The sequence below is a fragment of the Canis lupus genome, chromosome 4, assembly GCF_011100685.1.
Source record: "Canis lupus familiaris isolate Mischka breed German Shepherd chromosome 4, alternate assembly UU_Cfam_GSD_1.0, whole genome shotgun sequence".
Classification (NCBI taxonomy): domain Eukaryota; kingdom Metazoa; phylum Chordata; class Mammalia; order Carnivora; family Canidae; genus Canis; species Canis lupus.
Genome location: NC_049225.1, coordinates 27,200,972 through 27,227,566, shown reverse-complemented (window position 1 = coordinate 27,227,566; position 26,595 = coordinate 27,200,972). Strand labels below are relative to the sequence as shown.

Sequence of the window (26,595 nt, the reverse complement as noted above, 5' to 3'; positions counted from 1 at the left end):
GAAAACTGAAGAAAATACTAGAAGCTCTGCAGATGGCAAGAGTTGAAGCTTGTCATACTGTTTGAGGTCTTGTGGGCATGGGCCCAGTTTCCTATTACTGTTGTAACAAATTACCACAAAGTCAGAAGCTTCAAGCAACATAGATTTATTACCTTCAGTTCTAAAGATCAGAAGTCCAAAATGGCTCTCATCTGGCTAAATTCAAAGTGTTGGCAGGACTAGTTCCTTCTGGAAACTCCAGGGGAGAAGAATTGTTGCCTTGCCTTTTACAGCTTCTAGAAGCTGCTTGCATTTCTTGGCTTGTAGACCCTTCCCTCCATCTTCAAAGCACATCATTCAAAGTTGATTTTGTTGTTTCTGATCCCGCTGCTTCCCTTTCATAGAGGATCTTTGTGATCACATTGGGCCCACACAGATAATCCAGAATCATCTTCCCTTCTCAGGACTCTTAGCTTAATCACACCTACAAAGCTCTTTTTACCATGTCCAAAGGAGAAAATGATGGTTTTTATAGGCATGGCAAGGGAAGGTGTTTCTTGCAAGGAAGGAGACTGCAAGAAACACCTGAAGGAAGGGAGGGAAAAAGCCATCAGATCTCCAAAGAAGAGACACAGGCAGGGAATACAGTAAGAACGCTGGCAGGGCAGGGAGTATGTCCCTACTCGGAGCTGCAGTAGGGCAGCATGGCTACAGCAGAAGGAGCTGGGGAAGGGGAAGGATGAGGCTGGAGAGGTCTCAGGGGGGCTATATGCCATTGTGAAAACCTGGCTTTTATTCTAAGTAAAAGCAGGCAATCAAATAAGCACATTTAGGACTGGAGATTTTTAGGGATCTTTTATTTTCTTTTTAGTTTGCTCACATACAGACATTTAAAAATAGCTGCTAAATGCTTCTTTCGGGGAATGTGAGGCACTCATAATAATAATAAAAAAGTGCCCTGGGCTTTCTTACAACTGGATACATCAAAGGGTTTTCACTAGTAATTTGGGGAGCGTCCGCCTCTGGGTGCCACTGCTGTGATTTCAAAATAGAATTATCTTGTGCTATGTGATTTCTTGAATCATTAGTTTTCCATTTTCTCTTCCTCTTTTCTTTTTGTTCAATTGTTTTAGTCTGTTGCTAGTATATGCAAGAAGTTTTTAAAAAATGGTGGTTTATGGGCAATTGGGTGACGGGGCAGTTGCAGAAGAGAAAAAGGCACGGTGCCTCTTCCCTGGGCTCAGCGTGAACCAACCCCCCCAGATCATTCAATCGATGGAGACTGGCCGCCTGTCAGGGTGTCCAGCTTTACCAAAACCGTGGGAACATCACAGAGAAAAGACTGAAGGCCAGGGGCAAAATTAGGACAGAAGAGCTCTTCCCAAGCCTTGTACTACTTTACACGATTTAATTAACCCTTTCACTACAGCACGGGGGTAGAACGAAGGCATTTTTGACACATATAGAAGAGCTTCTTACCAGAAGCACATACATCAGGAACAAAATAGAACCCAGGACCCACCCCTTTAATTACTTGGCTGACAGCAATCTCAAACTCTTCAAAATTATAATTATCAACAACTCTAACTCATTATGTACTGAACAGTACTTATCTTTGAAGATTAATAATTTTAGCATTATTAAGGAAAAATAATAAAATTACTTAATTTCCTTCTCAGCCAAAGCTCCAAATCTTTAAAGGAACAGCCTCTAGACAGAGAGCAAGGGATGTACCACTGGCCCTATAGGACCTCCTGGATTATCATTTATGTGCAGCCTGCACAATGACAGCACACAGGTGGGCCCAGGGGCACGGGACCACCACTCTTGCCCCTCTTGGCTCCTTTACTTGCATTTCCCCACCTCTGACTTCAAAATCAATGAAGATAAGAGGCTGTTAAAGAGGATGAGAAGGAAATATCTCAGGGATTCTGATTCTTCTGCATCCTTGGCACCATGCTTCAGCTACATACCAACCAACATTTCTAGGTCTGTGCTGTACTATAGAGTATTATTTTTTAAGGGGAAACAGTAGGGAAAAAATGGGCCCAGGCATGAAGGGAGGAGGAACAGGAAGGAGACAACAAGACAAATGAGAACAGAGCTCTCTGAGGGCACAGACCTCTTGGAGATACATGCCAGTTGATTTAAGAACAGCATGCAGAGCAAATAAGTGCTTCTGGTCCCAGATTTTGGGCCATGAGTTTGTGACCTTTAGAACAAATTTGATAGCCCTTGAGGATCTGTGGGGAAGGAAAATTGAAGAGTTCCATTTACTGAGTTTTTCTAGGAACTCCAAATTCCTTGGCCCACACATGATTATATACATCCTTTCTAAGTTACATACTTAGTGCAAAACAGCTCCACCTTAAAGAATGTGAAGTAGCTATGTTGATACAAAAGAAGGAACAAAACTGAGGTAAACCTGCAAGGATAGCTCACTGCTGGAAAACCTCACCTTAGTGATTCTTAGGTGAGAAAATACAGGCTCTTAGACCAGAGCAGGCTCAGAGGCAACCGGCCCCCTTGCTGTGACCAGACACATTGAAGAGTCTGGCTGTGTCCTACCTTTGTCAACTCATCCCAATTCTCGCCTGCCTTGGAGTTATTAGGCTCATCTTGCACTGGCTTTTGTCCTTGATCATTCCAAGCCTGTTATAGCTCCAAAGATTTTGACCTAGTACCTTCCTCTGCCTGGAAATGGTCCCCTAGTCCTCAAGGGCCTACCCTTTTCCTCCTTCAGATGTCAGATCAAAGTCACCTTCTCAGAGCAGGTTCCCTAATCATCTCCTTTAAGGTACAATATGCTCCCCATACCACACTTGATACTTATCTGCATACCACTGTATTTCATTCCTGTTATAGCATCAATGGCACTCTGAAGTCATCTTGCTTATTGCCCATTGTTTGTTGTCATCCTCTGCTGGGAATGGACCCCCATCCATTTTTTCACTAAACTCCCAGGGAGGACCAGCCACGTAACTTGTAGGATCCAGTACAGATAAAAATGTGGGCTCCTTTTTCAATAACCAAGAACAAAGTTCTTTCTTTTCTTCTGTGGTCTCTCTCTCAACCAGTCACAGTATTTTATTTGCTATTTAATATCATGTTCCAACTATGGGACAAGTCCAGACCCTCATAGGTGCCCAGAGCCTCAAACCCCATGACTTGGCATGCAGCCTCAACTGTCCTTGTTTCTATGCCCAGACCCCTGCCAGGGTCAGAGGATAAGGATAAAGGATGGTTGAGAGTCCATTCCAGGGAGGTGGAAAGGCATGAAGGGTTCTCAGAGCTTCCAGCACCTATCCTGCTATCCTACTGGACTTCACTCACAAAATACAGATCCAAATATGAAATTATTAAGTATCTCAAAATGACAACCACTGACCATTAACCCCCAAGCACAGGTCCCCCTCCTACTCACAGTGACCCTAAATCCAGTCTTGTCCCCAGTCCTTAGGATAATGCCTGGGATATGGAGGGAATGAAAGAATTAGTGAAAGAATAGGCAAGTAAATAAACTAGTAATTCCACAATGACTTCTACTTTGCCTATCCTGTGAGCAAACCCAGCTTACTTTTCATGAAGGAATAATTCTTCCTTGATAGCATACCGTTCATAAGGTATTATACTAGGAGCTCTGAGGGCATGCAATGATGAATCAGGCGCAATCTCTGTCTTCATAAAATCTGCAATCCGGTATCAGTCTAAGACATTGCCCTCAACTCTTCCATGAGGCAGACAATGAAAAGTGCCCTAAGGTATAGAACAATGGCAGCTCAGAGATCTATATGGCTGCAGGGATCACAAAAGGTTTTATGAAAGAGGTGGCATTTAAGTGGGCCTTTAGGAAATATGAGATTTAATCATAAAGTGAACCTAGGAAATGGCAACAATCTCAGCAAAGGGTAAAGGGAGGAAAGTCAGAATTATGTATGGTATAAATAGAGTTGATGGTGCTTAGGAAGTTCAGCCAGAAACCAGCATGGGTAGTTGGTTCAAGACCAAATACAGAGACTTTTAAAGCCACTTCGTAGTTTGGAGAAAATGATTGATGCTGTCAGGTAGTAATCTGGCATGCTAATATACTAGTTATTATTGTGTAACAAATGACCATAAGCCTAGCAGCTTAAAACATACATATTTATTGTATTACAGTTTATGTGGGTCATAAATATGGATATATCTTAACTGGTTCCTCCTCACTGCTTCAGGGATCTCGCAAAGCTGCTATCAAGTTATTGGCCAGGGCTAGGATTTCATCTGAGGCTTGACTGGGGAAGTATCAGAGTTCACAAGGTTGTTAGCAGATTTCATTTCCTTGTGAATGTAGGGCCTGGGTTCATCACTCTAAGCCAGAGATCACCTGCAGTTGCTTGCCATGTGGCCTATCTCATCAAGATAGGTAAGAAGTGAGTCTCTAGGAAGGTAGAAATCATGATCTCATGCAGCCAAGTCATGAAAGTGACATCCCATCAACTTTTCCATAATCTATGTGTTACAAATAAGTCAATAGACCCTGCTCATACACAAGGGGAAAGGATTTCACAAGGATGTGAATACCATGAAATAGGTATCATGAGTGCCAGCTTAGAAATTGCTTTTCATACTGGGGTAGGGCAGAAGGGATTGGTGGGAAGACCAAAGGTAAAGAAACCATCAAAGATGCTATTACACAGGACATTCTCAGTGGTAGATTTAAAAACACACAGGACTTGCCAGTGAGTTCTGACTGGGTGCTAAGAGACAGGTGCGAAGATGATCCCAAGGTTTTGAACTCAAGGGACTGCAATTAGAGCAGTAGTTAAAAGAAAAAGAGAAAAAGAGAGGAGAGAACAGTTGCTGATATCCTGATGGGAAGAAGAGAATATATTGAGCTTGAAATTCTAGGATACCATCCAAAGTGACCATATCCTTGGAAATGGCAAATTTCAGGAAAGCTATCAAGGCTGAAAATTTATGTGTGAACGTCACCTGCACACAGGTAGCAGCTGATAGCATCAATTTGGATAAAGAGAATGGAGCTGTTTCAAGCTGTTTTATCAGCTTGGAATTAGGAGCCCTTGCAATGGAGCTCCTCATATGGGGATTCCAGCCTCAACTCCAGGCTGGAATCGGTAAGGATGGGAAGAGAACGTATAACTCAAAATGAAAACTTGAGGATGTGTCTGTGAGGTCTGCCAAGAATCAACTGGTTAGAACATGGGTCTTGTCAGGACTTTCCTAGAGATACAGGTCTACAGGTAAAGGCTCCAAACAAACACACGTATAAATACTGACTTCTCAAAAGTAATAAGAAGAATTTTATATTGCTTCTTCATATTTTCAAATCACCTATATTATGAACTGAACATTGGGACCAATTACTATTATTTTTATTATTATTATTTCATTCTGCTGATGAGAAAGCAGGCATGCCCTAAGTCACATGGAGCTTCCCAGATCCTCACCTAATTCTTGATGCCATCCATGATACCAAACTCTTGACCTAGAATCTGAGTTTAAGACGGATTCTCCTAGCTTTTCATGTGCAAAATCAAAAAACTTACTTTATTTAAAACAAATGCAAATATATACATATACCCCATGGCTCTTAGAGATTAATTACACTTGGAAATTCTGACAACCCAGAATCTTCAAGTTAAAGAAATGATCTGAATCAGATGAGAATGAGAAAACCCCGGCCTCCCCAGAGAAACCTTCCTCGGACAGCAAACTCAAGTTTAAGGTTAAGGAAACTCAGCTGGCTTCCCAGTTGCAGTTATCTAGTATGGAGCTGAGCAAACTTTCAAGTCAGACCAAAAACCCAAGGCATTCCCCATTGCCAATCCATATCATAATCAATGTTGATTGAATGTCTGAATGTAATTTGAATGAAAAGCATTTCAAAGCACAAAGGCTCTGTTCCCAATAAATTTAGTCTATATAATCAAATGCATTCTTTCTGGCCCAATCAGCAGAAGCTTGGCATAATAAAGGTCTTTGGTATGAGCAAAAAAAAAAAAAAATCCAAGCTTAAATCTTACAATTGCCCCTTTGAGGGTCGTTGACTCGGCAAGTTTTACAGTGGTGTACTGAAATGAATACTGCCTCTATGCAAAGCAACAGGAGGTCACATTATAATTAGAATGCAATCAGTGGAATTGGTTATGGCTTGGTTTTCTTCCTGAAATGACAATCTACGCCACATCTGCCATTACATTAATATTTTCTGCATTACTAGAAGAACAGAGGGAGGGGGTCGGGTGGAGGGGAAGCCAGTGTCTTTCCACGGAGCAGCTGATAGAGTTGTCTTTAGCTAGAAGTCTACATGAGCTAATCAGGGCCCAAACAGTTCACCTTTAAAATACCCAAACCATCTGGCAGGCTGTCCCATGATAAATCTCAATGATAAATGTCTCCGTTTTGATGTTACAAAGGAACCGCAGACCTGCTCAGTTTTGGCACAGCTGAAAACATACTGGCAACAGTAGAATAGAACTCAGATGTCCCAAAATAGAGAAGTAAATCATTTTGACCTGCAGGGCATAATATATTTAGAGAAAACCTGATTGTAATAAAAAAGGTTGGACTCATCACAGTTTCTACTATAGAAGTGGCAATATATTTTTTTGTAATACTTTTCGGTTTAGTTAAAACTCCAGCATGTATAATTTACAAGCCTCATTCTTTGTTCTTTTTTCTTTTTTTTTTTTTTTCCGCCCTTTCCTTCTCTTCTTTTTGTGTCTTCAGACCTCTCCCTTTGCCACTTGTGGGCTACAACAGTCTCTTCTCTCTGGTTCTCAGAAATCCTGCAGGGGAACGGTTGGGGCAAGCATGCCTTCAGAATGATTAATCCACTCCCCTTCAGAGGTCTGTTTTGCTGGGCTCATGGCCACTGCCAAGAAAGGACACACTGTGACCAACAGCACCAGGAAGTGAAGGCACAGCCTCTAAACTCAAGGATAGCCTGGACCTAATGCTGAGAGGGAATCGTAAAATAAATTATGTTGTACGGCTTGGGAAGGTAGACTTTCATGTCCAGCCAAACTTCAGAAACAAATTATGGAGTGGTCAGTTGGCCTTATTTATTTCATCTTTCCCCCCACAAAGTTAGGAAATTAATTAAGCATGGATACAGAGTGTCAAGGGCAAGGTACTAAAGCCTCTGAATGTTAGGCCCCTGCCCCCCCTCCCTATCCTGACACACAGCTCCACAACCCTCACTGGCTCTGAAGCTTAGCATGAAGGATCTCAGTCTAACGGAGGGGTGGCCAATAAAAACAGGGCCTTGTCGGCTCAAGGTCTCTGGGGGAACTGCCTGGGACCGTGTGATGACCGAGCAAAGCATAGTCTCCTCCACTCTGGTCTGGTTGACCACGACAGCCTGACCAATTCCCTCCACTGCTGCCAGAGTCCCTTTCTGGTGAGTAATAGGAAAGACATATTTCCCATCTGACTCCTGACACATGGTTGAATACAATGGCTTTGCTCATATACCCCAAAAAGGAGCCAGAAATTGGCATGGAAGGTGACATGTTTCCAGTGTAAAAGGTCTCAATTTCATTCTCTAGAGCTCAAGGCAAGGTAGGGAAAAGGGGGAGGCCCATCTCTCTCTCCAAAGACAATTTCCCCGGGTGAAGCAGAGTTGTGTGGAACAGGGGAGGATGCCTTAAAACTCATGGGGCCTCTAGCAATGAGAGTCTGCAATAACTCAGATAATCTGGGAAATGAGGGCAAATAAATTTGAGGTAACTATTTTCAACAAAACTTTTAAAAAATATATACTGACAATCCATTTGGAGAGGAAAAGACACAATAATTTATTGGCTGTTGGCAACTCAACTGGAGACAAGTTAGCCCATACCCCCTTGTCTGCCCTGGGCCAAACAACACATATCTAGCTATTTGACTGTTTTCTCATAAGTCAGTTCTAGAAGTATAGTGAGGAAATTCCCACTGGATCATGAGCATCCCCAGCTCTTTTATCATTTTTCTGGCTTTCTCCTGAATCCCCTCCAGGTCACTGACAACTCGCTGGTTCAGAAGTGTTTAAAAAAGAGCAAGGTATTTCAGCTGACATTCTGGAAGTTTCAGTGGGGGAGTAGGAGAGTGCAGGAGGGGGCTCCTTACTCTATGGGATAAGAAAATGAATTTGAACAGCTACAGCTGAAAGAATTGCATCGTCACTTTCTTCCCCCACCATATGGTCTCTCCCTCTCATATCTGATTTATAGCTCCTGATCACTCCAGATCCTTTGACTAGGCTGCTTTCCAAATGTCTTCCTACTGTTGACTATCTGGGTGCCAATATTTCCCCCAGGGAAAAGAAAAGACAAAGAATAATGATGTCCTGATTTTTGCCACCACCATCCCTTACCCTTTCTCCACCCTGCAGTATTTCTAGTTCTGTTTTAATCATCTGGGAAAAGGAAATCTAGGCTGTTTCTTTTTCCTTGACTAATCTTTAAAGCAAGACAAGTTGGAATTACATTTGTCTGAAAAGATTGAGCAAAAAATATTCAAAAGCAATGTACTTAGCAATGCCAGTATATTGTATATATACAGCTATATTATTGCCCAATGACCTCCCAATAGAGCCTAACAATCAATTCATTTGGAAAAAGTTTACTTATGTGTTAGTCAAGTCACAAGGAGTACAGAATTGCCCTTTAACTCAAGCCCTTAAAATTTGACCACTTCCAGCCATTGTCTTCAATCAGAACTGCTCATGAGTTCCAGAGCAAAGCATAGCTCATGATAGGATACTAAGGTTTTCAACTGGCTCATGAACTCATGAATCACAATCTACCAATTGGGTGCCAATCTTCTTTTTTTTTTTTTTTTTTAAAGATTTTATTTATTTAATCATGAGACACACACACACACACACAGAGAGAGAGAGAGAGAGAGAGAGAGAGGCATAGGCACAGGCAGAGGGAGAAGCAGGTTCCATGCAGGGAGCCTGACGTGGGACACTATCCCAGGTCTCCAGGATCACGCCCTGGGCTGAAGGCGGTGCTAAACCACTGACCCACCTGGGCTGCCTGGGTTCCAATCTTCTAACAAGATTCTTTTTGTTTTGTTATTGTTTTGTTTTTTGGCATTAGACAGCCCCTCCTGCCACATAAAAAAGAATAAAACACTGTTGTTACTACTCTTGTATGGTGCGCTCAGTTATGTGGTATTTTATTTCCATCAATTATTTTAAGCATCATGATTATTGGTGCTTTAGGAACACTGTTTTAGGAACATGATTATTTCCTGATTTCCTCTAAGTGTTGGAAACTACTCACTTATTCATATGATAAATAATTACTGACTGCCAGGCACCATACAGGACTTAAAGCTACAAAGGGTTTTCAAAAAATTTGAAAATCTAGCTAGAATAATCTAAGGTAAGTCTTAGATTAAGGGAAAGTAATAATAGAATCTGGTGTGAACACACACTAGAGAAAAGGAAAGCAAAAGAACATATAAACAAAAAGCCATAAACGGCCTTAATTCACATGGTATGGAGGCAATACACTTTCAGGAATCAATTCAAATGTACTCATCAGCGACTATTGTCCGTGTTATGAGGTGATGACATTTGTGGCATATAAGAGAAGCCAAAGCTACCCTCTGATGAGCCAAGTCTGTATTTCATCCCTATCCTGATCACCCATGTTGAATAGGAAGAGGGGAAATGACTACATTTGTCTGCTAAAAAGAAAAAAAAATAAAACTACAGGGGAAGTTCCAGCTGAGATAGTTGGGCTGTGAATCCAAAGATGCATATTATATAAAAAAGCAGCAATAATGAGGCAATTATGAGAGCCAGCCAAGGATACAGTAGGGTGGCATAATTGAGCAGGAGCTCTGTAAATTTGGAGCTGATCATGGACTAGAAATATGGTTTGATTCATTCAGGTTGGTCGCACTTCACACCAGAAGAGACTGCACTTGCTTGTCTCTCCTGTAGTTATTCCTCTGCAGTGCCTTATTTAATCTCAGTGATGTGCATCTATTCACTTTTTCAAGGTCAGGGGGATGGGCTAGCTGTAAGTGGAGGATTAAGAATAAGCATGTCTGGAACTCAAAAGTCCACCTCTCTTCTGAAGTTTGCTCCAGTTCTGGGAATTAAGCCCAAAAGAAGGCATAAAAGAGATGAATCACATCTCTTTCATTGTTTGATTTGGATTTTATTTTGTATGCTATGTGAGTAATGACCAACATGTCTTAGGAAATAACAATGGGAGAAATCTCTTGGGGAGATTAGGTCTTTATGCCTTTTTAGTGATTAATGCATGCCTGGGCATACTCTCACCCAATCAATGACTAAAATACAAAAATAAAGCAAATTATGGTTAACAACAATATTAATAGCACTAATTATTAATAATGAATAATAACAGGAGTAGAGGAGTAGAATCAGTAATGGTAGTAGCGCTGGTGGTGGTGGTGGTGGTAGTAGTAGTGAGCCTTCTTTTAGTTTGTTGTGAAGTCACACGTGTCTCCCCCCAGCCCCCGCCCACCACCACCACCACATGCTTGGTCAAAAGGCCAGCTTCAGGACACCTGGGTGGCTTAGTGGTTGAGCGTCTCCTTTGGCTCAAGTCATGATCCTGGGGTCCTGGGATTGAGTCCTGCATCAGGCTCTCGACAGGGAGCCTGCTTCTCCCTCCGCCTTTGTCTCTGCCTCTCTCTGTGTGTCTCTCATGAATGAATACATACATACATACATACATACATACATACATACATACAAAAGGCCAGCTTCTTTCATGGAATTGGCTCTCCACCACAAAGCTGGGTGAGCTAACTGAGAATACAAGGTTCTCATCTAAGGAGCTATAACTGACCAGAGTCTAACCTCAAAATGAAGAAACTAAAGAATGATTCTTAATTCTTGGGCAAGGAACACATTCTTCTTCAATATGATGCCTATGAAAAATCTTCACAAGATCAATTTTCATCTTTCAAGAATTTTTTTCACTAGTTGACAAAATATAATTGCCAGTGAAAAACTGGAGAACTTTACTGTTTGCACAAAGACAAGAGTGATATAAGATATCTGGGTCCTTCTGTTCAATTCACCTGACTTCCTCCTGCCCTCAAAAAGCAAAAGTTCTCAAAAAATGGACTGGGACCTCCCCATGGCCTATGGCTTCCTCTGCTGGTGCTCTACATCTAATGTCATTTCTCAAAGTTCTATTTCTGAGAATGTCTTTTTAAATTAAAATACAATGATTACTTACTTGTTGTTGCGTCACATTTAGTAACACTCTATTAATTCTGTCTGTGTTAGGCTATAAATGGCAGCTCTGAGGAGGATATGGCCTGTGTGAATTTCTATTTTATAAAACTTGAGAGCCACCATATGGGATAAGTCTGTTACCTTGACCTAATGAGTCTTCCAATTCCCCAACCACAAGATGGGGTAGTTGATGTTACCTTTTCTGTTCCACTGCAAATGAAGATGAGATTATCAAGACACTATTGAAAACCAAGCTATATAAACAAAATATATTAATACAAGCCATCACCAGAAAGGACAGTTTTATGTGCTAAACAGAGATTCTATTCCTTCTAACTTATCAATATTACTAGAGTTTGGCCTTACTCCATTTTTAGCTCTGTCGATACAACTACTCAGACTGTGAACAATGAGACACCATTCTGAGCAAAAGCTAAATGTTAATAACCCAGATAGTGGAGAAGATTGTTAAAATATTATTTGTGCCAAAGTACCAAGACTCTGTGGCAGTGGAGTCTCTATAAATCCACAGAGATAAGATTTGCATAGATCTCAAAGTAGACCAAGAGAAAATATTTTATTACCTGACCTCCAATCTATTAACATGAAAAACTTATGAGCATAAATGATTGGGTTCCATGAAAGACATGAGTGATGAGAATCAGGGACTGGGCCAATCCAAAGGCTTTTATTATTTTGATTAAAGAAAGAAGATTGGACTGCATGAATAGCTTTCTAGTTGTTTTATTCTATTCTGAATAAGGTCACCAAGGGAGAATAATTTTCACTACCAAAAATTAGCCTAAGCCTTAGTTTAATTTGCATGGCTTTCCACCCTAAGTGTGGATTCTGTCGAGCATAAACTATATTTACCAGACATAATGGATCTTGGCAGGTCAGAAAATTGCAGTTTGGTCTCTATTACACATAAACCACCAATGGAGAAAATGCTATCAGAATTGCCAATAAAATACATAGTGGGATATCCTTACTTATCCTGCAGGCAGCAACACTGACATCCACGCTGGTCTTCCACAAAAAAAAAAAAAAAAAAAAAGTAAGCCTTTTCAGCTTCCAGTACAAGTGTAGGTTGCTCATCATGGAGAGGGTGCCAAATGATCATAGTGAACCCCAATCTCTTCATCTGTAACTAACAGTATTCCAGAGGTGAATGAACAAACCACCTGGAATAATCTTTAAGTTGCTGTAGAAAAAGAAGAATGCTTCTTCCCAGATCCCCTGTGTCCTAAATTTTTGGGAATGTTATGATATTCTGATAATGTGCATCTCCAGTACAGATGACCTTTACAGAGTATTGATTAGGGCTCTTATTCCTCTTCATAGTTGCCAAATCATGGATAATGTTATCAAAGAATATGTCACTTTGCAGAGACAGTGTTTCTTTTGGATGGTAACTTCTTGGATTCTATGACCATCATAAGTTGAAAATTCCTAAATCTCTCTTTCTAGAGCCAAGAATACTATCTCTACTTGAATACATAAATAGTCTCTAAAATAGAACTCATCACCTCTGGTGAGCCCCTCCCCACATCTCCTGAAAATCTTTTCCACATTGGAGCAGGGTCCTAGAGCCCGATCGATCTCCATCTGTTCTCAGCATTAATTAATTAGGGAATTGTGAGGCAGACCTCACAATTTGGACGTTTGGAAGTTCCAGGGGGAAAGTCAGAGCAATAGGTGGGAGGAGCAATGAAGGGGGACTCTGGGATCTTGGGGGAGCTGTCTTAATAAAAGTATGTCAATATTCTAAAAACGAAGGTGGCTGTAAGAATACATTTTGGCTGAATACCAACTTTGGTGCCATCATTCATTAAACTTAGAGAATCCTTATCTTTTAGTTCTATTTCATCTGCAATCCAGACACTCACTAAATCCTTTCCATTCTACTTCCAGATTCTCACCATCACCACCACCCCCATTCTAGTACATTAGTTGTATTATTGAAGCCTTATCATCTCTGGATTAGTACAACTTCCCACCTGTTCTCCCTATTTCCATTCTCGCTTTATTCCCACCCTTCCACTTATTCCCAGAGGACTCATTCTAAAGAGTTAATTGACACATGTTACTCCAAAGATGATAGACAATAAGTATATGCAAAAATGCTCAATATTGCTAATAATTAGGAAAATGAAAATCGAAATCAGAGTGAGATACCACTTTGCAACCTTTTGGTTATATAATGTTTAAAGATAAAGTAAAAATAAGGGACGCCTGGGTGGCTCAGCAGTTGAGCATCTGCCTTCAGCTCAGGTGATGATCCCGGGGTCCTGAGATTGAGTTCTGCATCTGCCTCTTTGTGGAGAGCCTGCTTCTCCCTCTGCCCATGTCTCTCTCTCTCTCTCTCTCTCTCTCTCTCTCTGTGTGTGTGTGTGTGTGTGTTTCTCATGAGTAAGTAAATAAAATCTTTTTTTTTAAATAAAGTAAAAATAAAATAACAAGTATTGGTAAAGACGAAAAAAACTGGAACACTTGTATCCTATTGGTCAAATTGTAAAATTGTGCAACAACTTTGGAAAAGAGTACAGTAGAAAGAAGAGTATAGGCAGTTATTGTTGAATGGGTTCAGAGTTTCGGTTTTGCAAGATGAGAAAAGTTTTGGAGATGAATGGTGGTAATGGTTATATAACAATATGAATGTACTTAATTCCACTGAACTGTCCACTTAAAAGTGACTAAAATGGTAAGTTTTATATATTTTACTATATATTTTATATAAGTATAAAATTATATATAATTATATATATAATTATAAAATTATAAAATTTTATAATTTTAAATTACAAATTATATATAATTATAAATTATAAAATTATATATCATATAACAATATGAATGTACTTAATTCCACTGAACTGTCCACTTAAAAGTGACTAAAATGGTAAGTTTTATATATTTTACTATATATTTTATATAAGTTCTATATATTTTACTATAATAAAAAATATAAATGCAAAATAAATATATGGCTAATTACTGGGGAAAAAAGAGTCAATTCAATCATAACACTAAGAGATCCCTCAGTATGGTGACCAAACTCTAGTACATTATTGGATTTCCCAGGCCCTTATGATTTGACCTTTGCCCATTTCTCCATCTTCATCATTTAAAATTTACCATCTAAGCTCCAAATTCCATTCCTGAGCAGCTCTTTGATGTTGCCTGACTATACTGTGCTCCCTTGCCTGGGGACATCATAACGTGCAATTTGCTCTTCTTAGAGCATTCTCTTGCTATCCCAGCCATCCATCTCACAGCCCAGCTGAATAGATTTTATTAATCCTTCAAGTCTTGAACTAGATTTTTTATTTAAGTTTTTTATTAATTCCAGTTTAGCTAATATACAGGGTTATATTAGTTTCAAGTGTACAATATAGTGACTCAACTTTTTTTTTTACATTACTTAGTGCTCATTATGATAAATGCACTCTTTAATCCCCATCACCTATTTCACCCACCCCCACCTACTCTCTGGTGACCATTGGTTTGTTCTCTATAATTAAGAATCTGTTTCTTGATTTGTCTCTCTTTTTTCTCTTTCCTCATTAGTTTCTAAAATTCCACATATGAGTAAAATCATATGGTATTTGTCTGTGACTTATTTTGCTTAGTATAATACTCTTCAGCTCTATGTTGTTGCAAATGGCAAGCTTTTATTCTTTTTATGGCTGAATAATATTCCATTGTATATATGTACCACATGATGGATACTTGGGGTGCTTCCATAGTTTTGGTATTGTATATAATACTACAATAAATAAAGGAGTGTGTGTATCCCTTTGAATTAGTGTTCTTGTAATTTGGGGGTAAATACCCAATAGTGCGATTGCCATTTCATAGGGTAGCTCTATTTTTAACTTTTTGAGTAATCTCTATACTGCTTTTCATGGTGGCTACACCAGTGCCAATTCCTACCAATAATGCACAAGAGCTCCTTTTTCTCCACATCCTAGCCAACACATATTGTTTCTTATGTTTTTTATTTTAGCCATTCTTACAGGTATGAGGTGATATTTCATTGTAGTTTTGACTTGCACTTCCCTGATGATGAGTGATGTGTCTGTTGGCCATCTGTAGATCATCTTTGGAGAAATGTCTCTTCATGCCTTCTGCCGATTTTTAATTGGTGTGTGTGTGGTATGTTGAATTGTATAAGTTATTTCTGTTAATTCTTCAAAATGCAGTTTAGATGTCACTTTACCTGGAAGTTTTTCTTGACCTGTTCCTTCTTTCCTACTCCAAGTAAGAGTTAGGTAGATGTCATGCATATCCCATAGCAACCTGACGGCCTTAATTGTTTGGCCCTGAAGACAGACTGCCTTAGCTTGAAGCCCAACTTCACACTTACTATGTAACCTTAAGCCAAGTTACTTATTTCTCTGACTCTAGTTTCTTCTTTAAAAAGGGGGATAATAATACTTTTCACCTCATGGATTGTCATGAGGATTAAATGAATTAATCAATGAAAAACAAGTTAAACAGTGTCTAGCACATAGTATAGTCTCAAATAATATCTCCAACCTCTTTGATTTTCAGCAAAGTGACATTAACACTTCTTCAACCAAGCAGCAGGTTCTATGTTCTTCCCCTTGAATCTGGGTGAGCATGTGACCTATAACCAAAACAATGTGCCTAATTTCCAATGTTATGTCAGAAACTCTTCCAATCAAGCTTCTGCTTTGGTGACTGGAATAGCAGTCAACCTGGACTTGAAGACCTGAGTACCGTATAAGTCCAACTACTCTGGAACTGTGATACCATGAAGAAGCCAAGCACAAGAAATATGTAGGCTCTTCAGTCAAAAATATAGTCCTCCCAGCCCAGGCCCAGATATATTAGTGTATGACCATGAGCCTTAAGATAATTCCAATCTCTAGTCAATTCATCCCCAACATTCAAGTCTTCCAAGTTGAAGCTATAGACAGTGTGGGGCAGAGAAAAGCCATCTCCTTATCCTGTCTGGATCTCTGAACCACAGATTCCAAGAGCATAATAAAATGGCTATTTTCATCATTCAAGTTTTAGTGTAATTTGTTATGGTAGAACAGAAAGTAGAACTGCTAGTATAGAACAGCTACTATAAAAAAAAAAAAAAAAAAGAACAGCTACTATAAAGCTCTTCTACTTTTTGGTTTCTATCTTCATCAGTATCATTATAATTATTTTCATCATTATATCATAATAGCACATAATACAATAATACTCATACCATAAATGTCTATTGACATACTTATTGCCCTCATTAGATTCTTAGCTTATGTTTCAATATATAACATAGTACCAGATACATATTCTAAATTTTTGTTCAAAGAACTAATAAACTCTTCTAAACCAACTAGATCTCCAGTGCTCCAACATACAGTCAGCCTAATACTTCTACAAACAGGTTGACAAAATAATGTTTGGCTCAGCCATAAAAATCACTCACAGTCTTGAATATCACTGATATTTTAGTAAATTTCCTCCAAGTCTTCAGTATGTTTATTAAATTGAGATGTTCTATGTATCTTTTCTACTTTTTTCACCTATAATATTATATGCATAATTTCATGTTATTCTTTAGAAACTTATTTTTTGTTGATTGAATAACAGTCTATTATCTGAATGTACCACACTTTCATGTATTGTTAGATATTTAGTGTCTTTCATTTTCCTTAATATAAAAAATGCTATGAAGAATTACTTAATATCATATTTAACAGTGAGAAACACACTTTTCCACTAAGACCAAGTAGAAGACAATAATGTCCCCTCTCACCACGCCTTTTCAACATTATACTGCAAGTCCTTAACTAATGCAATAAGGCAAGAAAAAGAAATAAAAATATATACAGATTAGAAAGATATATAATTGCCTTTGTTTATAGATGCTATGACAATCTATGTAGAAAATCTGAAAGAATAAATTTTAAAAAGCCCTCCTGGCACTAATAAGCAATTATAGCAAGGTTCCTAGATATAAGTTTAATAAACAAAAGTCAATTTTCTTTCTGTATATCAACAATGAACAAATGGAATTTTAAATTAAAAACACAATACCAGGGATGCCTTGGTGGCTCAGCAGTTGAGTGTCTGCCTTTGGCTCAGAGTGTGATCCTGGAGTCCCGGGATCGAGTCCCACATCAGGCTTCCTGCATGGAGCCTGCTTCTCTCTCTGCCTATGTCTCTGCCTCTGTGTGTGTGTGTGTGTGTCTCCCATGAATAAATAAATAAAATCTTTTTTAAAAAAAGAGTTTTATAGTTTTCCTCATATAGATCTTTTACATATTTTATAAATTTATACCACAGCATTTCATTTTGGGGTGTTAATGTAAATGGTATTTTTTTTAAAGATTTTATCCATTTATTCATGATAGACACACACACACAGAGAGAGAGAGAGAGAGAGAGAGAGAGAAGCAGGCTCCATGCAGGGAGCCCGATGTGGGACTCGATCCTGGGACTCCAGCATCACGCCCTGGGCCAAAGGCAGGTGCTAAACTGCTGAGCCACCCAGGGATCCCTAAATGGTATTTTTAAAAAAGATTTTATTTATTTATTCATGAGACACACACACACACACACACAGAGAGAGGCAGAGACACAAGCAGAGGGAGAAGCAGGCTCCATGCAGCGAGCCTGACGTGGGACTCGATCCCCAGACTCTAGGATCATGCCCTGGCCTGAAGGCAGGTGCTAAACTGCTGAGCCACCCAGGGATCCCAAACTATAAAACTCTAATGAACTAAATCAAAAGATAACTAAATAAATCGAAAGTTATTCCATGTTCAAGGATAGGAATACTCAACTTTGTCAAGATGTCAGTTCTTCCCAAACTGATCTATAGATTCAATGCAAACCCAATTAAAATCCCTAAAAGTTATGTTGTGGATATTGACAAATAATTCTAAAGTTTCAATAAAGAGGCAAAAAACCCAGAATAGCCAACACAATATAGAAATAAAACAGCAAAGTTAGAGGACAGACACCATCTGACTTCAAGACTTATTACAAAGCTACAATAATCAAGACAGTATGGTATTGGTCAAAGAATAGACAACTAGACTACTGGAACAGGATAGAAGCAACCAAGATATCCTTCAGTAGGTACATGGATAAAGTCTGGTCTATCCAGATAATGAAATATTACTCAATGATAAAAAGGAATGAGCTATCAAGCCATGAAAAGACATGGAGGAAACTTTAATGCATGTTACTAAGTGAAAGAAGCCAAAATGAGAAGGCACATATGGTATGATTCTATCTGACATCTGGGTAAGGCAAAGCTATGGGGATAGTAAAGAATTAGTGATTGCCAGGGATAGAGGGAAGAATGAATAGTCAGAGCACAGGATTTTTAGAGCAGTGAAAATACTCCATTTGCTACTATAATGATGGATACATTTGTAATGTAATGATGTCATTACATTTGTCCAAACCCAAAAAAATGTACAAAACCAAGACTGGACAGTAATATAAACTATGGACTTTGAGAGATTATAATGTGTCAATGTAAGTCCATCAATTATAACAAATACACCATTCAGGCAGGGGATGTTCATGATGAGGAAGGCTATGAGGGCACGGGATGTACAGAAAATGTTTGTAACTTCCTCTGAATTTTGTGGTGAACCTAAAACTTCTCTAAACAACAAAGTATTAAAAATTACTTTTAGTTTTTTATATAAATATTTGGTTGAAGCTTTGATTATATCCTCTGAATAGACTCCTAAAAATAGAATTATTGAACCAAAGGGTAACTACCAAAATTTCATGTTGATAATAAAAATTGCATTGCCTGCCAGAAATATCAGAATAAGTTGACTCTAGAAGGAAGAAAAAGAGTGCTATCATATTCTTACTTTCAATAAGTAATAATATTTTAACCCAAAATTATTTCATTAAGAAATATTTTATTTCTAATAAGTTGGAACTTTCTATGTTCACTTACATTTCTAATTTTGCCTAGTCACCTCTTTAATCCACTTTTCTTTCTACTATATTTTTTGGGTAGAACTTACAAAAGCCTCTCCCTAAAGTAGAAGACTGAATCTTTATATTTTTATATATTATATTTTAATATACTTGTCTTAATTTTATTTATGTTATAGATACAGAATATTTACACATTCATTTTTAATGTTATAAAATCTGTCAATGATTTATTTTATGGAAGTTTGATATTATTTTAACATTTTTCACACATTAGGATATCTGCCCTATCCACAGTCTATTCCAAATCTCAAATATGGCATGTGAGATTGTAATAATTAAGCCATCCCGTCATCTTGCAAGTGTTAAGGATATGTCATTCCACCAAGATAAAGGCTGCCAAGTAAAACTGAAAAGAAATTATGTTTTATCTCCTAATCCTATCTTCTATACCTTACTCCTAGGGTAGCCATTGCAAAGACATCAACTTTATAGATCCCTATTATCACTTTTTTTATTTAGCCTAACCATCTTCCCAGCATAGAAGATGGATCCATTAGTATCACCTTTAAATGGGTCAGCAGCATTAGCAACTTGCAAATTTGGGGGTAGTGGGTCTAAATATTTTCTTTAACAGAATTCCTAGCACTGATGCTAAAGATAATTTGTTTATGGTTTCAATAAATATTTACTGAGCACCCACTTTGTGACCTAGCTAAGGCAGAGGACATAAAGAGGAGTAACATATCCATCTCTATCCTTAGGGAGATCCTAACCTTGTTAAACATAGAGGAGATTAACATAAATAAACACTTGTTTTAATAATAGTCAGAGATAGCAAATTGATAAAATCATTCAAAATGATTTTTGATGTTACCGACCAAACTGGAAGCATTGCCTCATTTTAGAGTTCTAATCAAGTGTCTAAAGTCACTCTAAATTTTCTGTTTTCTTTGTTTTAAGTCATTCTGTTGTGTAATTGCTTGAGTAAAATTCACCAGAGAAAAGATGAATCAGCTAAGGTGTATCATTAGCAGCAAACATTTGTTAAGCACTTACTACAGGCACTCTGGAGATATTAAGAATCATGAAGCACAGTTCCTGCCCAATAATAGTTTAAAGTCAACTCAGGAAAATAAAGTACATATACATTAAGTGATAATTTTAACAAAAGGCAAATGAACAGAGAAGCCTATGAGTGCTATAAAGAATCAAAGGAGAGAATATTCATGTTAGGCAATGAAGGTCCAGTAGGATATGAATGAGATCAGAAAACTCAAAGGAAAGAAGACTATGGGGCCTTCCTAGAAATGTAGGAAATGTTTAGTGACAGTGAGGACAAAATTTCTTCTTGGCTTAAGTTATCTTTAGACATCTAAGTTCATTTTTATTATCTCAATAGTACTTGATACATCGCAATTTACAGGTAGTAGGTGTTTCTGAGGATATTTAGCTCCACTCATTCATTTATTTGAGATACAGCAAATTTAGGCCAAAGAGAAACAATATACTTTCCCAGATGGCAATGTTAGTAAGGTAAATTCAGGACACGAGGCTGCCACTTTATACTCTCTCTGCCTCTCTCTACTACTAGAATCTGAAAAGCCAGAATAATTGAGTTCAGAGATTACAGACAGACCAGTCACACTACAAATTCTACCACCTTCATTTTAAGGTCCCTTCTGAAAATATCATCCCTTTGGGGGACTTCTAGAATACACTCATGCGGTGAGGCATTCAATAACGACCACTATGGACGTTATTGTATAAATTGGTTAGTACTTATTTTTAGAGCTCCCTCAGACTGTTTAAGAAGTACCAACTGAAATACAGTACACCCGATTGCTACATAAAAGTAAAAGCAAAATAAAAGTTTCAGGTAAAGCGGAGCCATAAATCTAGAAATTTAAGCTCCTCTCCTCAGGCAACTGAAAGCCAATTCCGCATTTCCTCTTACTCGCTGACAGCCTCTTGGGCATTCAAATAGGAAAGAGTTGAAAACCAGGATTTCCGGTCCAATCTAATACTGGACAACACTTAATGGCTTAAGTAGATTAATAATACTCTTGCTATTGGAATTTTGCCTTTCACCACCTTTCACTGTAAGCTTTGCCTGTACTTGATCTACAGGGAGGCTGAATGTTGAAGAGTCTTTTACCAGACCTGCTCTCATTCAGCACCCCGTCTGGAAATGACAACCCAATTTCGACACCAATCAATCAGTAAGAATTTATTGACTGCTACTATGTTCCCTGCACTACCTATGATAGTGGCAGAGACCTGGAAGATTATGAAACATGTTGATTTTCTCAAAGAAGTTAGAATCCAGTTGAGTTTTCAACATTAGCATACATGGAACAAATATAAATCCAAACAAAATCATCACCAGTAGAAAACGCTCCTATTTAGAGGGTCTAGATTCTACAAGCAAAAGGGAAGAAAGCTCAAGAGAGCAATCAGAGCCAAGGGTTATGGAGACTTCAGTTGGGAGGAAAGCCCTGAATTGGTCTGGAAGGACGCACAGAATGTACAGAAGAAAACAGCAGAGGGAAGGGAGTTGTAAACAAAGTAACAGGAGCAACTGGGTGATTCAGTCAGTAAGTGTCTGCCTTTGGGTCAGGTCATGATTTCAGGGTCCTGGGATTGAACCCTGCATCAGGCTCACTGCTTAACAGGTAGTCTACTTCTCCTTCTCCCTTTCCTTCTGTGCTCTCTCTCCCTCTCTCACTCCCTAATAAATAAATAAAATCTTTAAAAAAATAATAAAGTAACAGTATGAGGAAAGATAAGTCACAATTGTGGGATAATGAAAATGGTTGGCGTAGTACAAAATAAATTTGGTTAGTAAAAGAAAATTAGAAGTTAGACTGGTCTGCATAGAACACTTGATGTAAAATATGAAAATATGTTTTCAAATGTATTTCTCGCCATTTAATGGTATCATCTGGGTGGCTGAAACTCCTCTAACATCTGTGATATCCTGCTAAGATATCTCATGCAAAAGATACTTAAACAGTTGAAGAAATGAATGAATAAGATGGTCATTAGATAAATGTGCAAGAGTAAATTATATCTAGAATACATGAACCAGGGATCCCTGGGTGGCGCAGCGGTTTGGCGCCTGCCTTTGGCCCAGGGCGCGATCCTGGAGACCCGGGATCGAATCCCACATCAGGCTCCCGGTGCATGGAGCCTGCTTCTCCCTCTGCCTGTGTCTCTGCGCCTCTCTCTCTCTCTCTGTGGCTATCATAAATAAATAAAAAATTAAAAAAAAAAAAAATAGAATACATGAACCCAAGCATGTTTTTAAAATATGAAAAGTAAAAAAATGTTACTGTAAATGTCATGTTACCCTCAGCCAAACACCTGAAGTACAAAGAAACCATTCAATTCCCTAAGAATGATTGAACACGTACCATAGATATATCACAGTCAAGAGGATGGATGAGAACTTTGCTCTTTTGGAGTTAACAATTTAGGTGGGGTGGGAAGAAAGAAAAGAAAGGAAGGAGAAATGGGGGGGTAGAATGAAAGAATGAAGGAAAAGGGAAAAGAAAAGGAAAAGAGAGAAATAAATTAATTCAGCTACCAAGTGTTACAAATAAAGTGACACACTGAGGACCGATGGAAAGTAGCTGGTGTGTGGGTGGGTGGGTTCAGCTTCTTGAAACTGAGGGTCTGAGAAAACTTCTCTGAGAAGTTAACAGCAGAGCTGAAACTTCAATGATAAAAAAAAGAAGTCAACCTCACAAAGATCTTAGGGCAGAGACTTCTTTTTCAGGATGGACGGCCCTATGTGGAAAAGACATGGGTGTCATAGCTAAAGGAACAGAAAGGTGGCCACTGTGTCTGGGGTGTGTTGCAGAGCTGGGGACAGAAGGACAGGAGCCGAGAAATGAGTTCTTGGAGGCAGGGTCGATTCACAAGAGGACTGGAAGATCTGGAGGCCTCAGCTACGGACAAGGCATTAGAAGGCACAGTTACTAGAGGGGCAAAAGACAGCCCAGTACCCACGGGGCACACTCTCTGTAGGAAATGCCCATTCTCGTCAGATTGTCTATTTGTCTCTGAGCCTGGAGACATGGTTGTAAATTCAGATCAGACCTCAAGATTCCAGAACCATCTCCTGATTTATCTGTAGACAATGGAGAGTTGTAGCTTGAGGAGTCTACTCGTTTTTCACAATGGTTAATGCGGTGACTCCCACCCCTATAAAAATCACTGCAAGCAGTAATTGTCCTTTTCCTGTGGTGAACTGTAATACAGGGGAAAAAGGGCCCTTATAAACAGTGCCTCGGCTGCTGTATTTCTCTTCTTTCTCAGTACAGGACAGCCCAGAGAAGAGTACTCAGAGTCTCATGGCATAAGCCCATGATTCATAAAGATGGCTGCTTCTTTCAGGTCCTGACTCAGCCCAGGGAAGAGCAGAAGCAGAAACTTCCCTTCCAGATGTGCAATGAGGGGAGAAAGTCACTCTGTCCCCAGGGGACAAAACAGTGCTTTGAATTTCAAAGGCGGATGCCCCAGAGGCCCCACCAGACTCACTCCACAAAAATGTTTGATGAATTACCATGGCAGGCATCAACTTTGCAGATTAATGACCAAAAGAGTTTAGTTTATGTCTCAGTGGAAGAAGATAAATTTTCTCTTGGCTTTGAGAATCTGAGGGATTGAGAAACCCAGCTAACCACAGCACCTCTCTCTTCATTCACAATGCTTTACCATGGGTCGTTTACTTTCTACATTCCCTTTCAGCGGGTTTTTATAAATTTAAGCGAAACAGACAGCATGTCTGTGTTCTGCTTCTTTTGCAATACGATGGCAACCAAGTGATTAGAAATTGTCTTTGGGTTGGTGTAGTCGGTGGAAAATCATTGAGGTTTGTTGTGAAATTTGTTCTCAACTCATAACTCAACTAGACACAGAATGGCTGTTTTCCCAACTTTAGACCGGCTGCTAAAAAAGTACTGGCATCCAACTAAAAATATATGTCAAGGCCAAATCCCCATTCTGTGTGTGTGTGCATGTGCGTATGTGCGTATTTTACATCGTGTAGAATTCCAATTCGGAAGTAGTAAGGCTACTATACAAACTAAAACATGAGCCCAGGAGTCAGGGTTATGATTATTTTTTTTCTGCCTTCCCCTATTTCCTCTTCTCAACAAGGCCTTGTGCATTAATGTCCTGTTAAAGGTTAAGGACAATGTTTCTATATGTAAAGATATTATTACTTGCCTACTCCCACATCATATTTTGCATGCAGTACCGTGTATATAAACCACTGATCATCTTTCTTGAACCATCACAATCTGCCTAGACCTGCACCAGGTATTTTTTTGGGAATACAAGGGAAGAACCAGGCATGAAATCTCTCTCACAATGCATCTGAGGACAAAGTATGTGAAACATTCCAGAATACTACAGGATAGCTGAGTGGGTCAAAGTACATAGCTAGAAAATGGTCCAGACAAAGCTTTGTAAAGTAGAGGAAGTTTTCATGTGCCCGGGAAGTACAGGTAGGAGTAAGGTAGGATCAAAAGAGCTAGAGAAAGGGGATATTCTGTCCAAAGTACAGTGACATGGATGTGAAGGTAGAAAAGCAGAGTATAGGTGTAGAGAAGATGTAGATGACAAGCATGGGAAACATCACTAGGATCTGGAACATCAAAGAGGAGATTTGAACAGAGAATCCTTACTGAGAGAGGGTGAGTGAGCAGGAACAATGATGAAAATAAAACTTTCATTTTCTAACTACTCAGAGTCAATTTTAAAAGAAGTTCCAGGTAGATGATGCCCATTACATTACTGATATGTGTGGACGGTTGTCAATTCTACTTTGGGTTCTCATTAGAGAACTGAAAACCTAATATGTTTCCCTTTATTCAATGGACACAAATAGAAAAACAAAGACAAGAAATCTCAGATAAATGACATTTTAAAAAATGACATAAAAAGGGGCACCTGGGTGGCTCAGTAGTTGAGAATCAGTCTTTGGCTCAGGGCGTGATTCTGGGGTCCTGGGATCAAGTCCACATCAAGCTTCCCATGGGGAGTCTGCTTCTCCCTCTGCCTGTGTCTCTGCCTCTCTCTCCATGTCTCTCATGGATAAATATTTTTAAAAAATGACATAAAAAGATTCATAAATGACATAAATTAGTCTAAGAGTTATTGGCAAGGAAACTTCCTTTACAGTCAGAAGCCAATGTGCAGAGTTACTTGTACCATGCAAGAGCAATTAATCAGAATCAGATTTGTTCTCCTTCCTTAAACTAGGAGAAGCTCAGGAAAAGCATACTGATGGCAAGTGAAATAATCAGCTTTTTAGAAAGCTAAGCCAGGGTGCATTCATACCACAACTCCCTCCTCCAACAAATAATATATAATAAATGATTATATATATATAACTACTTTAACATAAAAATATATGAAAAATAGGTTTTATTTAAAACTCTGTGTTGTTCTATAGCTTTTATCTTTCAGTTATATAAATCCTATTATGTAAGACAAAAAGTAGAATTAGTTAACAGTGGCAATTAATAGTAATTAATAGTAGGACTGACTAAACAGATAATACATGTGAGAAAAATATATTATTTTTATGTTTCTTCTGATACAAACTTCTATTAACTTTTTAAAAAATATTTTATTTATTTATTTTTGAGAGACAGAGAGAGAGAGAGGCAGAGACACAGGCAGAGGGAGGAGCAGGCTCCATGCAGGGAGCCCGATGTGGGACTTGATCACGGGTCTCCAGGATCACGCCCTGGACTGAAGGCAGAGCTAAACTGCTGAGCCACCCGGGCTGCCCAACTTTTAAAATCTTTTTATTGGTATTTAAATTTTATACATTGTATTACTATATATTTTTAAAGTACATAAATATAAGACTTTTAAAAGAGAAGAGACTGTCTTTCTTCCAATGGATAGTCTTTCCTCCTTTATCGAATATTAGTTGCCCATAAAGTTCAGGGTCCACTTCTGGGTTCTCTATTCTGTTCCACTGATCTATGTGTCTGTTTTTGTGCCAGTACCACACTGTCTTGATTACCACAGCTTTGTAGTACAACCTGAAATCTGGCATTGTGATGCCCCCAGATATGGTTTTCTTTTTTAAAATTCCCCTGGCTATTCGGGGTCTTTTCTGATTCCACACAAATCTTAAAATAATTTGTTCTAACTCTCTGAAGAAAGTCCATGGTATTTTGATAGGGATTGCATTAAACGTGTATATTTACCCCAAAGATACAGATGCAGTGAAACGCTGGGACACCTGCACCCCGATGTTTATAGCAGCAATGTCCACAATAGCCAAACTGTGGAAGGAGCCTCGGTGTCCAACGAAAGATGAATGGATAAAGAAGATGTGGTTTATGTATACAATGGAATATTACTCAGCTATTAGAAATGACAAATACCCACCATTTGCTTCAACGTGGATGGAACTGGAGGGTATTATGCTGAGTGAA

The 26,595-nt window shown here is 38.8% G+C and overlaps 1 protein-coding gene across 2 annotated transcripts in view; it reads right to left on the bottom strand.

Annotated features, from left to right (window-relative positions):
• Window positions 1-26,595, bottom strand: part of LRMDA (leucine rich melanocyte differentiation associated) — a 1,014,859-nt gene that overhangs the window by 132,323 nt on the left and 855,941 nt on the right. The window lies entirely within an intron of this gene.